The 16,228-nt window shown below is 30.7% G+C and overlaps 1 protein-coding gene and 1 long non-coding RNA gene across 16 annotated transcripts in view; one reads left to right on the forward strand and one right to left on the reverse strand.

The window, feature by feature from the left end:
• Positions 1-16,228, reverse strand: part of LOC108557468 (fat-like cadherin-related tumor suppressor homolog) — a 232,146-nt gene that overhangs the window by 120,085 nt on the left and 95,833 nt on the right. The gene's annotated exons all lie outside the window — the stretch shown is intronic.
• LOC108557470 lies at positions 10,187-11,774 on the forward strand. 2 transcript variants are annotated; one of them, XR_001890860.1, is made up of 4 exons: positions 10,187-10,271; positions 10,628-10,749; positions 10,811-11,007; positions 11,039-11,774. It is a non-coding gene; the product is annotated as an uncharacterized LOC108557470 (long non-coding RNA). The 2 variants fall into 2 exon arrangements; XR_001890859.1 differs by having other exon boundaries at positions 10,811-11,774.

Consider the following 16,228-nt stretch of genomic DNA (forward strand, 5'->3'; position numbering starts at 1 on the left):
CAAAGTTTGCATAAAGTACTGATTAATAACTAGTATCCAGCAATACCTTTTGATGTACGTACAAAGCACAGGCGGATTTTACAACGTGCATTATAGTTGAAAGTTGTTTACTTTACGTTGTAATCTAGTGTTTTGAAAGCTACTCAAAAGCATTTTAATATTGTTATGTATTCAATAGTTTTCTATCATTTTCTAAGGTTAAGTTAATAAAAAAATCTATTTCCTCCTGCAATAAATTTGGTACAAATGTGATTAAAACCTATAGTCAACAATCATTTCTATATGATTTTTATGAATGCAATACATTTTAGTTGCTTTCATAACAACACTATCTGTGACCAAATATAATGTACATTGATTTAATAAAATTACGTAATTTTTATAAATTTTGTGTAGTATAATATATGAGGATTTAATTAACAAACTTTTTCAGTAATATAAATAAGTAATATTTCTGTGTATAAGACGCACCTTGATTTTAGCTGTACAGAAAAAACACTGGACAGTGCGGCTTCGATCAGTCCCTTTATACACTACAGTCTCTTTTTGTGCGGTTTTAGAGTAATAATTGTTTTTATTTTTCTTGATGAATCCGTAGTTTTATGGTCTGAAGGAATTTCTGAAAAATATTTTACTAATAATGTTTGCTGCCATAGATGTGGAAAAAAAATTGACCTCAATGCACTTAATCTTACAAACATGATTTCGGAATGAAAATTTAAAGCTTATGCAGAAGTATATTTCATGGCAACTAGATTGAAAGGTCGTTTATTTTCATGAAAGGTTAATTTGAAAAAATTGACAGCCATTTCCGGCGATTGGCGTCCGCATTGTTAGGTGAATATTTTTCTCTCTCTCTCTATCTGATTTTTATTCGGTTCTGTTTGTTTGTTGTTCGTCCTCGATTTTGCCTGTTTATTTTCAATATATATATTTTTTATACCTCCATCTCGTTTTGTCTGTCCTAATATAAATACAAAATGCAATTAGACCGCGTGTCGCGTTATAATTGGTGATGTTGGGGCTATGTCTAAATCAGGGTTCGTGATGTTCGGGAAAACAACGAATTATAGAGGAATCGGACAGCTACATCAATACGCCTGGATTTATAGAGCGTGTTCCGGTGAAAGCTTGTCAGCCTCAAAACGTTGTGATTGAAGCCCAGATGATGATCACGTGGTGATGGTCGATCGCAAAGAATAACTTTCTCATAACTAAATTATTTCGCAAGACAAGACCGGATATTAGGGATCTGGATGGAAAGTTTCAGAGACGCGCGGCTCCACTGTTCTCAGCAACAGAAAACGTATTTATCTGCTTGTTCTCATACATAAAAGATTCACGTCTATATAATATTATTATATGTATATAAAAATCGATATTACAAACAAAAAATTGCGTTACGCAATCCAGACGTCCGTCGCTCGAGATAAGATCTTTTATTGTGGATTTGCATAGGAGTCCAAGCTTATTTTTTCATTGTCAAATTGAAAAAAAAATAATGAATGGAAATACGTTTATTAAAACTACCATTCGTTCGAATTCATCAATCAAAATCAAATTTGCAGCTGTCAAGTTTTCCTATTCTTCAAAATCAATTGTACATAGTAATATCCATATCTTCATTTGCTTACACAAATCAATACTTTCAATATGTACACTACACTTTAACTAATCCATACTATTGTTGTGATTCATATTTCTTTAATAAAAACAAAACATTTACATACATATATTCAATATGGAACTAGTTCTTTTTTTCAAAATAAATCAATTTCAGATGAAAAATGCCTGAAACAAAAAAACGCCACATTAAAGGACATAGATTTATAAAAATATATATGTTCATACACGCAAAGCATTAAACAAAATTGCGCTACGTGCATGACTAACTTACGTTTCAGTAACGATATTGAATTAGTATATTCCATATTTAGCTTTTATATTATATAAAAAAATCGCTAGGCTTAACTGGAAAATAACATATACATGTTGACATTTACATATATTTGTGTACCATTTTAATCCGATTGGGATGAATGTAAAGTTGACATACTTCAGTATAGTAAGAGATTTAAAAAGTATTTTGTAAAATACGAGCGCTGTAGCGATTATTCTGTATTTTTGAACTGCGCCTTAGTTTGAAGTTCTTTTTTCTTCGTTGTGTCTTTAAAAACGTCAAGTAGTATTATTTTACGTTTGGTAGTAATCATTACTGATGGGAGTAAAAGTCCGTTTTTCGTTGTATCTGTATCAAGATTATTGTAGGTTAAGTAGCATACAGTATTGATTGGAGTTAAAGTTTTGTTTCGTTGTGTCCTTACATCAAAAATTATTGAGGATTGGTTTTAATCAGTATTGATCAGAGGTAAAAATTGTAACAAGTATTATGTAAAATAATGAATGATGTAACTATTATGGTGTATTTTTAACTACGCATGGCAAATTCTGAGTTCAATATCTGAGGTAGGTTAGGTGGTAGTAGGAAATATTGATCAGAAGTAGTAGAACTAGTACAGTAAGTTGTGATTTATACGTTCTTCTTTCAAATCAACAAGTGAGATTAATTTAGGTTAAGTAAGTTTAATGTATCTTTAACTATGCAAAACTTGTTCTGATATGATACTGATTTCTTTCTACTTTTATCAAAGTATGGTATAAATGTCAGATTACGTACAGTGCGGATGCAACAGTACAAATTTATTGATAATTTTGTATTGATTCCATTTTTAACAAGTTTTTGCGTTTGCAGCTTTTGATTAATATAGAAAAATAGCTTTGTTTGCAAACAGATAGGTATAATAAATTTGTGAGAAATTGGCGAGTAAAAACTGTTTGAAAATACTGAAGTTGAAACTATTTTACAAAAATAATATTATTCGAAAGTTACCCAAAAGAGGATACCTTCATCGATCACGTTTACATGCGGAACACAGGTCATGGAGTTACGTTTGTTCCGTACTGTCGTCCGTAGTAGTAATAATGTTCATAATGAGCGGCGTGTGGTTCTGATTTTTAATGAAGTTATTATGCGATGATTCGGGCCGCAGCGGAATGGAAACGAAACACAATGGCATTAATAGAAAGGCTTTAAATGGAATCCCTTTTAGGTTTGGCCGGTGCGTAATTACATTAGTACACTCCGTGCGAGGTATAATTTTACAGCGAAAACAAAGGGATCCCAGGATGTTTCACGTATGATTTCCACGGATTGCTATTGCCCGAAGGGCACTGTTAAATATGGAATAGTTGCAGAAGTGCGCGCTAATTTATTTGACTCCGATAAAAGCTGAATTGTGTTAGGTCCTCTCTTTCTCTCCACTACTTCTGTAATTCCTGCACACAAACCAAGCAAAAGGAATGGGCAAAAAGGCCATTCTCATGTTTAAGAGATCTGACGGCTCATGACATTTTCAGGAACTGTAAGTTACGGAAGTTTTAATTTTATCCCTACCTCCACTCAACATTACGTTTCGTAAATGCTTTCCAAGAGGAAAATCCGAACTCTTTGATTCCAACGACATTTTATTTAAAGAATCTAGTTGACCCCCATCAAAATGTTTGCTTTCTCTCCTCGACATTTGCAAACTAAAAGTTCTTTCAGAAATACTCTTTCATTTCTCCTGAAAAATATAAAATTGTATCCAACAATTCAATTCATTTAATACGTAATGCAATTTATTATATGGTTTTCTGTAATCGTCGAATTACGTAAAACGCCACGTCGCCGCTTCTCGCGGAAAACTCGTTACCAACTAAACTTATCAAAAGAAAAACAAAAGGATTTCGAATATTTTAACTACTCTCGAAGTTACGGTGTATCAAAATGACAAAATGAAATATATAGTGGCCGTAGTACTATTCAAATACTTTAACGCAGTTTACAAACTACCATTTATCTTTCGCGTATAGATTGCAACAATGCATTCGCATAGTTGTAATTAACGTAACCTTAAATTGTCAAATATTAGAATTACTTTGACATAAATGCAACTGTTACAAATGTCACACGCAATATACAAATATAAAGCACTTTTATATAATAATACAATCAACATTTTAAGTTATAAAATATGAAAACACATTATACTTTAAGGACGGGCCCACGTATTATATTTTCTATAAGGGCCCACGAAATAAAAGTGTAAGTGGGTCCGTGTAAGATTCAATATTAAGTTTTTTTTTTAATTATCGATAATTGAAAGCTAATACAAAACATTTAGTGAGGACCCAAATTAAATTTTGCTTGAGTCCTCCAAATAATAGATTACGTGGGGCCCACAAATTCAATAAAAGGACTTGCACCATTTACTACTCGCACTTCTATTTACCATACCCTATTTTCATATATGAATATTTGGGATTAATAATTATAAAAATGTTTTATATAGGGACAATATTTGCGTTTTAAACAAAATTTATTAATTAACATAGAAAAATTTCAATATTGGATATAAAGGGTGTCCCAAAATGAACGCAAGATTTGAATTTGCCGCTATTTGTGCAGCAAAGTGTTGGCAACCCAAAAAAATCTGTGTTTTCTATTTAATTCAAATCTTGCATTAATTTTGGGACACCCTTTATAATCTTAATTATAATTCATAATCAATTTTTACTAGTACATACTTACTGTTAGAAGTATATTAGTTAATTAATATAAAATTAATGATTATCATTCTAAAAATCATGATTTTTTTCAGTTAAAATCAATTTTCACTGTGATATATTAATATTTTCAATGCTCAACTTTCTAGAAAATTATAATCTCTAAATATATAAACATACATAACATATTCCAGTTAATATCATAAGCTATAAATATACACGTAAAAGCATACATTTATCAAAAAAAAACTAAATAAATTTGCCTGTAGTTTATATGACACGCAACGTTACAGATCGACTCGTGAATGTACATTATTAATTTAATACAAAGTGCGTGATACGAATATTATAATAAATGATAGAACATATTTATTTATAAAGTATACATGATTATTTAGCTTTGACAACACAAAAAATTTAGGATATTTTAAAAAAATAGAAAAAAATATCTTTTGTCCTTAATTATATATTTAGAAAATAGCTTAATTTAGGATAATGATAATTTCATTTTATGAAAAGTATATTAAAATATTGTTTTAGCTTTATCTCAAATTTCAATATATATCCTAGTTTTTGCTAGAAAAAAATTCGTTTCATCTTTTCATAAATTATTTGCGAAGAGGCTCCGCTACAGCGACAATACCAATAAATTTTTCACCTAACCTTTGATGTATGAACATTGCCTTAGAATTTATCGGTTGGTTTACATAATTTACAATATATATAAGGTCCCAAAAGACTTTTTTCTCCTCTTTTGTTACAAGCTATATTCTCATATAAAATCCTTTCAATGTTACCAATAATTACTCGTGCGAGATATGCTGACAGGTTTAACAAACATACATACACGCGTGTGTACTGGAATAATTGAACGTAATCGTGTCGAATTCGAAACCGATCGAATATCCTGAAACTACTCGATTAATTCGAATTTACCGGTACGCAATCTGACACGCATAAATATATCACAACACTAAAATTGATTAATACGTCAAAATCCACAATTACGCCGTTACGTCACGCCGCCGTGATTTGACTACTAACATGTAGTCAGGTAAATAACGAAATTATATAGACTGTATACTCTCGATCCAATCGGATTAATGGCCAGATCTGCGCTAGATCGCGATTTGATCATGCAGGATATGGAACTATAAAAAAAGATTAGTCATTCTGTATGCACAAAACAAACATGATCACAGTGCAGTAATTAATTATGTTTCATTAATTAAAAAAAAAGAAAACAAAATTTCGATGCACAAAAATAATTGCATTGCTTTTAAAAAAATGTATACATAATTAATTACGTTTTAAATTAATTAAACGATTTGATTGATTAATTTAACAACGGCAAGTGTAATAAATCAAGCGTGATGACCAGAGAGACATTATTACACTGCACCGAAAGATGAATCATGCCACTCTTGTGAAAACATATTATTTTTATATTAACTGAAAGTGTCCTCTCTCGCGCAACTATTGACTCGGATCTCGAAACGTATTAACCAATCCGCTTTGTATTTGTTTATTCTAAGGGTCCCTTAGTCTATTGACTTCCACATCTCTTAAGCACTTCCAACCCACACCAAAAATAAACAAAAATCCGAGGGATAATAGCTCACATTTCAATAAATCTCCACACAAAATTACATAACAATATTGTTTTAATCGCAAACTGTAAATCCTTGTTAAATAATCTAGTTAAATAAAAAATTCAATAATTATGGTTTAGAAATATTAGTGGTATTAATTGATTGACGCAACACTTAAAAATCATGAGCAATCGGATTCAACGAGCGGTTTTGTAATGGGCCTCTAATAAATCGATCGTCCCGGCTTTGATGTAACAGTGAAATTGTTTGCGGTCACATATCAGTTAAGTTTCAGATGTTAAGAATAGACGTACACTTCAAATAGTCTTCATACAAAACAATTTGACTAAAAATAAAGATGTAGCTATTTTTGACGAATCCAGTCTTAATCCTTTGATCCATTTTTGTAAACGTTTAATGAGAATTTTTCACATCTGTTAATCTTTAATATTTCATGTATTTTTTTTTAATATTCATGATTGTGATTTATTGGTATTAAATTCCAGATCGAGAAATTATGTTCTATGAATTGTAATTCTATGTTTTTCTAAATATTACTTTTTTCAAACATTTGATCCTTTGATGTGAATAAACACATTAAAATTTGCAACAATTGGTGATGAAATACAGCATTACAGATCGACTGTATATTCGTTATATTTCAGTTATATAATTATGTTTTTTGATTTTGGTAGAAGATTCTTGTATCAGAAAAATCATTAAGAAAAACCTATTGTATTCATTAAATATTAAACTGTTGTATTATTATGAATTACCAAAGAAACATACAAAAGACTTTTGATGTGTCTTGAGAATGAAAACAAAAAACTATAGAGTTAAATGAGTCATATGGTTTGAGGAACGAACAGGTACGAAGGTGAGAAGCGTTGAATTGTTTAAAGTTTGAACGAATCGAGCAGAAATGATCTTCTAATGAATCATCTCTCATTCGAGCGAATGTAACTGGCAGCCGGTTAAAACGAGATGGATGGTATAATGGGAGTTCATGAATACAGTCCGACGTGCTGTGCTGAATGTTATGTTTTCTTGCGTAATACCCACCTGCACGCCACACGAAATTTGTCGGTAAAATCAATGCGTCTAAAACTCTCTCGGTAGTTTGGTCTAGTTAAGCTTCCACTTGGAGTGCAGTATCCGTAAACACATTAAACCTATCTCTTGTCGATCGGATTAACTGCGGATAAATTCGCTGCATTGAAGAAATCTCATAGAAGGAAACTCTTCTAATTATAATTACACAAAGGGAGCTTAGCTTTGTCAGTCTCAATTTTATTAAAGCTCAATATAATGTAAAGCGTAAAATTGCTTATATCTATTATAGAAAATAAGATTTGAATTCAACACTTTATCAGTTTTTTTTCATTTATGATTCTTAAATTAATTATGTTATAGTATACTAAAATATATTGATTAATATATCTACTATGTGTAAATTGGTTTATGTGTACATTTGTTAAAGTTTTCAATCAAAATTTCTAACCTATTCAAGATGTCAAATATTGTTTAGAATTGAAATTATATTTACAGTAAAAACATCTACAACTGTCCTTTTCTAACTTATAGTGTCACAAAGATTTATTTATGTTACATAAATTGGAAAAAAAACTTGCATTTCTGACTAAAATTTATTTAGTATTAATGTAATAAAAATAGTACAAAAAAGTAATCCTGAATGTCAGCTCGTATAGGAATAACTAATCTTTGCACGTAAATCAATAGTAGGCACAACGAAATGAAAGGAATAAAAGAAAGAGCGTTGTGTGAAGAATAGTCGGACGAGCACGTACACACATATATTTTTTGCGCAAATTTAGTGCAAGAAAAAATGATTAGTATTCCTGAAAAGGTATGAAGCTATGTAAAAGTCGTTTCTGGATATATCTTTTATACAGATGATGATGGCACGTGAATTTTGTATTTAAACGTGAGTGCGTTCACGTGCGATAAAAAAAGAAGAGAGTCGGACTGTGAAAGTGTAGCACATATATAGATATATATTTTCTTCTTCCACCCTCCCGAGGGGATACAAAATGAAGGCGAAAAAAAAATGAGAAAATAACATGGAAGGAAAAAATACCTGTATCCGAAATAACGGCACGCGAAACACGCGAATGCACACACAATGCTTTTGTCCAATTTAATTATCTCTTTCATGTCTGTACAATAGCCGAATGTGTTGTTATAATACACGTAACGTAGGTGCGAAATGTGAACGGATTCCATCGAACCGCGCTTAAAAACGTATTACAAACGCATTAATGTGATCATTATTTTCGGAACTCTGAAATAGATTTTGCTTCACTCTCCGGGATTTTTAGAGTTGTATATCTCCAGAGGGTTACGTGTATAAGTAGAAGAAATCACGCCCTTGTTGAATTAGACGACCGGGAATTATTAATGCAGAATGCAAAGTAAACAGGGCTCATCCTTTGTAACATCCTGCTGCGACACCTCTGGGGATCACTTGTTCCCTTAAACTGAATGAACAAACTTAAAAACTGGCCGTGTTCTCGCTTCTGCAAGGGGGGAAATTGAACTTTAGGCTTATCCCAAGAAAGAAGGAAGGAAAGCAGAAAAGGAGATGAGAGAAGAAAAAAAAAAGTAACGTAGACGAGGGAAAATAAGGAAATGTTACTGGTCGCAAGTTGAAGTCAGGAAGATGTACGGCTAAATCTCTCCAGCTTCAGTTTCAGATTGAATAAAGATTGTTTCGCCCCGTCCGGACTTATAAAGAGGCGAAACGCCAACTAAAAAGACGCACCCTGCATCGCAAATAAACCCTCAGTCTCAGACGCGACAGCTTAATCGCTGCATGCTTTCTGTGATCACGGTTAACGTTTTATAATGTAATCAGATTTGCCAAGCGCTAAGAGCAAACACTTCGCTTGTTGTAATACACGCTGACTTTCTTGCAACCTAAGCTTCCGTTATCAATAACTGCCAGTTTTACGTTTATTAAACTCAAAAGCATTTTCATTAAAACTCTTCTTAAAAAAAATGTAAACTTCATTCCTTCCTACGCTATCTATCGGATACTTGATGTTTCACAACTTACGAAATTTAAGCAACGTATGATGGATGGGTGACAAGAAACCTTTGTTTATTATGCAAAAAAAAAATGAGACGATTTGTAAAATACTCCAGATTAATGTTTATTTAGAAATAAAACTTCCCAATTAAAATGAATAAAGTAAAAGAACTTTGGTATTAACATGATTACATAATAGTCAAGTGGTTAATAGTCATTTGATTCATTGACTTAAAGCTATTTTTATAAACGCAATTATTTATTAAAATGATTGCGGAATTTGATAGTAAGATTGTAAGGTACTTCTAAATATACTTGATACAAAGAAATAAACCTGAAGAAATCACTCTTAGTCACGTATTCTTACTTATATCTCGTCTTGAATAATCTTATAATTTTACAGAACATTATAAACTTAACAAATCATAGCTTAAGTTTGGTAAGATTTTATTAGTCTTTTAATCCTTATTAAGCATATTTCTTATTATATATAAAATATGCTACAGGAACGTAACTACAATATTAAAACATGTAAAATCTGACGGATAAAATAATCAAACATTATCTTTATTATATTGAAGTAAATTTTATTCAAGTTGTAACATGAATTAAGTCATAGTTATTTATAGATAGAAAATAAATACTGGTTGCACATATCGGATTATAGGGGTAACCGGCAATTACGGCCGTTTAGATAAAGCGGATTAACACGTTACCCATTTACAATTATCTATTATTATGAATGTATAATTTTCACATAATGTATTTACAATGTATATTTTTTTAAACACTTTGTTCGCACTAAGTACATTTTTGTCAAATTTTGCATGGATCAATATCTTTCGTTCAAATTAAAAAAATAACGTCTTTGCAAAAATCAGTTAATTTTTGTTCAATTTCATCGTTTTTACCTTTTCGTCGAAAAGAAATGAAATAGTCCACACTAGCAGCTTGTAGCTTGCTCTAGTCAGATCAGTTTCTAGTATTTGTCCGTCCTTCTTGTGTTCAATTTTAAATATTCCTACGTAAGTATGATTATTATAAGTATTATAATTATTATCTATTATTTTCATTACATTCAAAGTATAAACCTGTAATTATTTTTGTTTGTTTTACATTGATCAAGTAGAACTATTCGTTTTATGCAAAAAAACAATACTTTATATCAATTTAAATATTAAAAAAAAAAACTTGAACCGAAAGATAAAAAATTTAGTAGAAACAGTATGAAGGTTAACTCAAAAATGTTGCTTTATAAATAGTGTACTATACTTGTACCAACAGAATATGCAATTTCTACCATTATCAAATTATTTTTTTTATTACAAAACACTAAGTTTTGTAGTATTTTCTGATATCTAATTCCAATTTTTCTTTTTAGAGCACCTTCTAATAATCTATAATTTATAAAAGGAAAAGAATGAAAAAAAAATCAACCAGGAAATGATGTCATTGCATCGAGTGGATCAAAATATAGAATAGCAACTGGAATATCAGTCGATGGTAAATAATTTGATTTTTTCCTAGTGTCAAATTAAATTTTAATAATTATTTAATTATTCAGATAACCATGATTCACTCCACGACTCTTTGCAATCAGCTTTATAAACAGAAGGAACCCGAAAGAACAGTTAAAATGAAAGAAATAAGAATTAAAGAAAATTAGAAAGACATTGACGAAACGTTGTTTAAAAGAGATAATCGGAGAAAGGAATTCATGTAAAGAAACCATCGATTAAATTCGAGCAAAGATTTTGGAACGTCTCCACGAAAAAAAAATCCATTGAATCAGACGTTAATACAATAACAGAAGAAGGGCAAGCATATGTAATATTTGGATTCAATAATAATAAAGATTCATAGGGAGATTATAAAGCAATTAATTATTCAAGTATAACACAAGCTACAAACATATTATTCACCTGTTTGATTTCAAGGGATTTTGAGAATTCGGGAATTCGCGAATTCCTGTGAAACAAGAAGCTGAGCAATTTTTTTGTAGGTAGTGTTATACTTGAGCAACCTAATGCTGTATAATCTCGGTATGAAACTTCATTATTATTTTCTCCAAATATAACATAAGTTTCTCCGCCCACTATTGTTGTGTTAACGTCTGATTCATTTGATATCGTCAAGAGGTTCCAAAATCTTTGCTCCAATTGAATCTATTGTTTGCTTATATTTCTTTTTGTGGTTATCTAATCTAGAGAAAGTGTTGGCTCGTTAATCTCAGCCCATAGGTATAAAAAGGCTTACAATGCAAATGCACGCTTTCTGAAACTGGAAGCAGCATTACTTCGAAATGTGCAGACGAAAATCAAATGTATAAAAACCAATTGTAGAAAGGAAGAGATTCTAAAAAAATCGTTGAGGATAAAAACAAACAAAAACGAAAAGAACCAAAACCGATGATAATGATATTGAGGATTTAGTCAAACCATCACCTTTTAAAGAAATGTAAAGCAAATTCAACTTAAACTGATGAGAATGATAATTATCTTTATAATTAATAAATAGTATGATAATAACTGATCTATTTTAATTGATGTTTATTTAATGTAACAGTTAATATTCTTATAAGCACCAATATTAACAATAATATTTTTCAATAATAATTAATATTTATTGTAATTTTCGTAGCAAAAGTACATAGAAAGAAATACATAATTTTAATTAATAATAGTAAATAATTTAAATAATTGTTTCACCTATTGAATATAGGTTGGCAAAGTTTTGTTATTTCCATAACAACAGTTCGAAATTTATTTGAGAGTCACGGAAATATTTGTTAACTTGTTGCTTCTATGAATATTATATAATATGTTTAATTTGATTTTACTTAGGAGCCACATTTAAGTACACCATAGGTAATTACACTAAAGAAAAGTTACTTTTATTTAAATAAACAATTTAACTTCTAATCATAAACAAAATTTAATAGACTTTTAAGTACTTGCAAATTTGCTAAAATCTTAAAGAAAATAATACTTAAAAAAAAAATCAATTTGTTTGATTTCTATAATGATAAATATATATAGTGAATATCAATTATTAAATACTTGACACATTTTAAATTGTAAAATTTATGGCGCTCCAAATGATAAGAAAAAGGCAATTAGAAAATTATTTATAAGAAATGAATACTTTTGAAAAATATAACAAATGTACATAATATCAGATGTATTATAACAATTCAACATTTGATGCAAATTATACCTCAATACAAGTGATTGAATAATTTGTAGAAATGAACTATTCTTGTAAACTGTATATGCGTAACACGTTTAACATTGCCAATTTCATAATTACCAAAGCAAATATCTTGTTTTCGCTTCATAATGAGCTTAGTTTTGAGAAAGGTGGCAGCGGCGGCAGAGTAAATCCCATTTCCAAGTTGTCGCTCGGAAAATGTTTTGTTTCGGAGCTTCCACTACACGTCTATGTGCGAGCAGCTGGGGAGGGACAACACACCACAAAGACCAAAACATTTCGTACCTATACATTGCGAGTTTGGAGGGTGCGCGTTTGGAAATGTATGACACTGGAATGAGATTTTAGTGAATTAATTAATATTCGCCCCAGTATTATATAACCCAAATTTAATCAACAAAGCGGACAGGTGAACTAATGCGAAAGTCTTTGAATCCCCTTCGTTCGAAGGAGTGAAGAGAGTTAGGTGGGAAGGAAGGATGGATGGATAACTCGCCTTTTACATTTCCAATAAAATCCGGTGAGATTCATTGCTCTATCATTTGGAATCTAACGTCGGAGCGACTATTTAAAAAGCACTTCTCTTTATATCCGTCGGAGTGTTTTATCGCACGATACAGGAAACCGATTTCTGGCTTTAAATGCTTTCAATTATACACATTATTAGATGTCTTCCGAAAATGCTACGTCCGTCCGTCCACTTAGCGGCTTGAATTACGTATGCATGTCGACGACCAAATTACGTTACGCAATACGAACCGATTTCCTTTTTCAACCTAAAGACATACCTTCCTCATCTTGTACATATAAGGAACATTAAACAGTAATAATGACCGCGCTGAATAAACAACAGCAATTTGTAACAAGTTTCGTGAGGTAACAGAAAGTTGGCAAGAATTATGATAGCTTCTTTGTTCCGGAGAAAAACAATGCAGCAGCAGCAATAAATGTGCTCTTTTGTGGTTGAACGATGCCGGAGGCCTCTCGCACCGAAAATAGTTTTCGATTGGGTAATTAATCGGTCGGCATTTAATTGCTGTAATCGATCGCATCCGGATGTCTCTATTTTTTTAACCCTTTGCAACCGACCGTCGCATTTGTCCTTCGTTACGACCCATTGGGCACGACAATGGACTTACCTTAAATGTTTTGCAGTTGCAGTATTGGAATTACACGACTAACCTTTAGTTTTATAGATATTTAAAAAACCGATTAATACAAACCTTTTCTACACTCATTTTTTAATACAGGTTTTTAAATTTATAATACCGGTTTTATATATTACAATTAATATAGACAAATTAATTATTTATTTCATCAACAAATGTTTACTATTTGTTATTAATTTCATTACTTAGCTATGTTTTTTGTAAAAACCGGTATTTTGGAAATATTGAAATTAAAACAAAACCGGTTAAAAGTATCGAAGTTAAAAAAGGCTTTTGATATAATAATAAAATATATTTATTGCGAACGTGAATGTTATAAAGCGGAACACCGAAAGGATAGAGGATTTACAGGGCGAACGACCTAAGGTCGATAGCCCAAACCGTGGAGCAGGTTTCAACATATTTCATTCACTTCACCCATTCCGTCTCTCTCTCTTTCGCACTATTACTATTATTTTTGTATTAGCTCGGACGTTGCAATAAATACCACACTACCATTATTATTACCATAACTGTCTGATGTACACACAGGAATGAAATTAATTTCAGAGCCGTTCGTGTGTAACAAGGCTATCGACCTGGAAATATCTGCGACCCATTTTTGCGTTCGTTCTCCAATTAACTAATTAAGTGAACTGTTGAAAGAAATAATTGACACGTGCACCAATTTAAAAGGTAAACAATAATTAAGTGAACAAACTATAAACATAGATGTATATCTCTAATAAAATGTTTATTTTAAGGCTCATTAAAATTTTTGTGAAAGTGATTAATTATTTTTTTTATTATTAACTAACAATTTTATATTATAATTAATTTATTATTTTTTAAACTTTTAAGATTTATCTTATGAAATTGACTAATTAATACGCTCAAGACCACATATTTTTTTTTGTTCACTTACGTAACGTTATGTAAATTATATATATTTTTGTAGAATGAAACCTGTACATTACTAAAATTAAATTTAAATTTTATTTATTTAATTGAAATTACAACACTAGATTATTTGTATTCACTAAAATTTAAAATTTCTATATTAATTGTTTTTTTTTGTAAATGATAGTTCATTTTGTTTTAAGTATTTTATTTGGTAAGTCAATGTTATTTGTATATAACTGATTTAGGTCTAATTTTACAATTAATCCAATAAGAACTAAGATTCAATGACTGCGCTTGCATATAATTTTGCATTATAAAAAGTTGGGCGAATATATCCGCCGCTTGAGTTAATTTCATTAAATTAGTAATATATTATTTGTTTCATTTCTGTTTGCTCTCTTTTAACTTGAAGACATTCTATTAGAATAAAGTCTAATTAAATTTTAAGTATTTACATCATTATTAAAAACAAAAATTAATAAACTTACAAGAACTCAATCAAAAACTTAATATCTTCAACGAATTTATTGCATTTCCGGATTTGATTATCTATTAAACATTATGTTGCGCAAGAGCAGCAGAATTTGAAGTAAAAAGATTGAATTGATGAACCTCTGTCCTACTATCCTTAATTAATGTCGCCGCTTCCAGCGGAGGCATCCGCCAAAAGACCCCCCGGGTAATTCACAATTTAATAAATACACGCATCTGTACATACGATCGTTACATAAGCACATGAACGACCGAAATGCTTGTTGCTTCCATAGATTAGTAGAGAGACCGCCGTTCGCGATGTGATTACAAACCATTACGGCCGTATTACGTAGACCGAGAGATTACACAATTTCGCGGTTTTGATTACCGCATCGAAAATGCCCAATTGAAAGCCCACATAGATATACGTACAAATCCTAGAGCTTTAACAAGCAGACAACGGAACGTAGACGAAAATAGAAAATAATGCATCGATTTCAATACCGAACTGTTTCACTCAATCGCCCTCATCAGAAGGATGAGATGTGGGTCGCATTCAGCCTTGAATAGTAATGCGAAGAAGCACACACATTATAGAACTTTGATTGAAGCCGGTCATATTACTAATTAACATCCCCGATGTCTTCTCATTTTATTACTAAGTTTTTTATATATCCTTTTTTATGTTCATTCAACTGAAATTGTCCATGAATCATCTTTGTATTGATTGTAATTGCCTATTCTATTTTAATGTAAAGCCAGACGTCTAAATTGATATTCCAAATATAGAATTAAATAACATAAAGAAAAAATTAAATATTTATTGGACATTATTATGGATCCAATTTCAAATCAACTGTCATGTCACTATTTCATTCATTAACTATGAATAGCTATAAATTTACCACGATCTATAAATTCTATATTATAAAGAAAAGATTCATTTAGTTAAAGTGAGCAAAACTTATTGGAACTAAACTTTTGAAAGACAATTTAAGAACCACTTAGAACAACAACGTCGGATTACTTATAAAGACGTTCTCGTTTTGAGAGTTTACAAAACACTTAAATAAAGTGTATTACGAATAGTTATATAAAAATGTTATTGACGACCATAACGAAATGCTCTATTTTTTTGTTGTTTTGTTAGAGTTTTGCATATTTTGATTAAGTTCTTCCAGTAATAATTCACGCTATAAATACCTTCGATAACGATGAAGTCATCGTGCAAATAACATGTTCGGTTC

Source organism: Nicrophorus vespilloides, unplaced genomic scaffold, assembly GCF_001412225.1.
Source record: "Nicrophorus vespilloides isolate i.1.1-1 unplaced genomic scaffold, Nicve_v1.0, whole genome shotgun sequence".
Lineage (NCBI taxonomy): Eukaryota > Metazoa > Arthropoda > Insecta > Coleoptera > Silphidae > Nicrophorus > Nicrophorus vespilloides.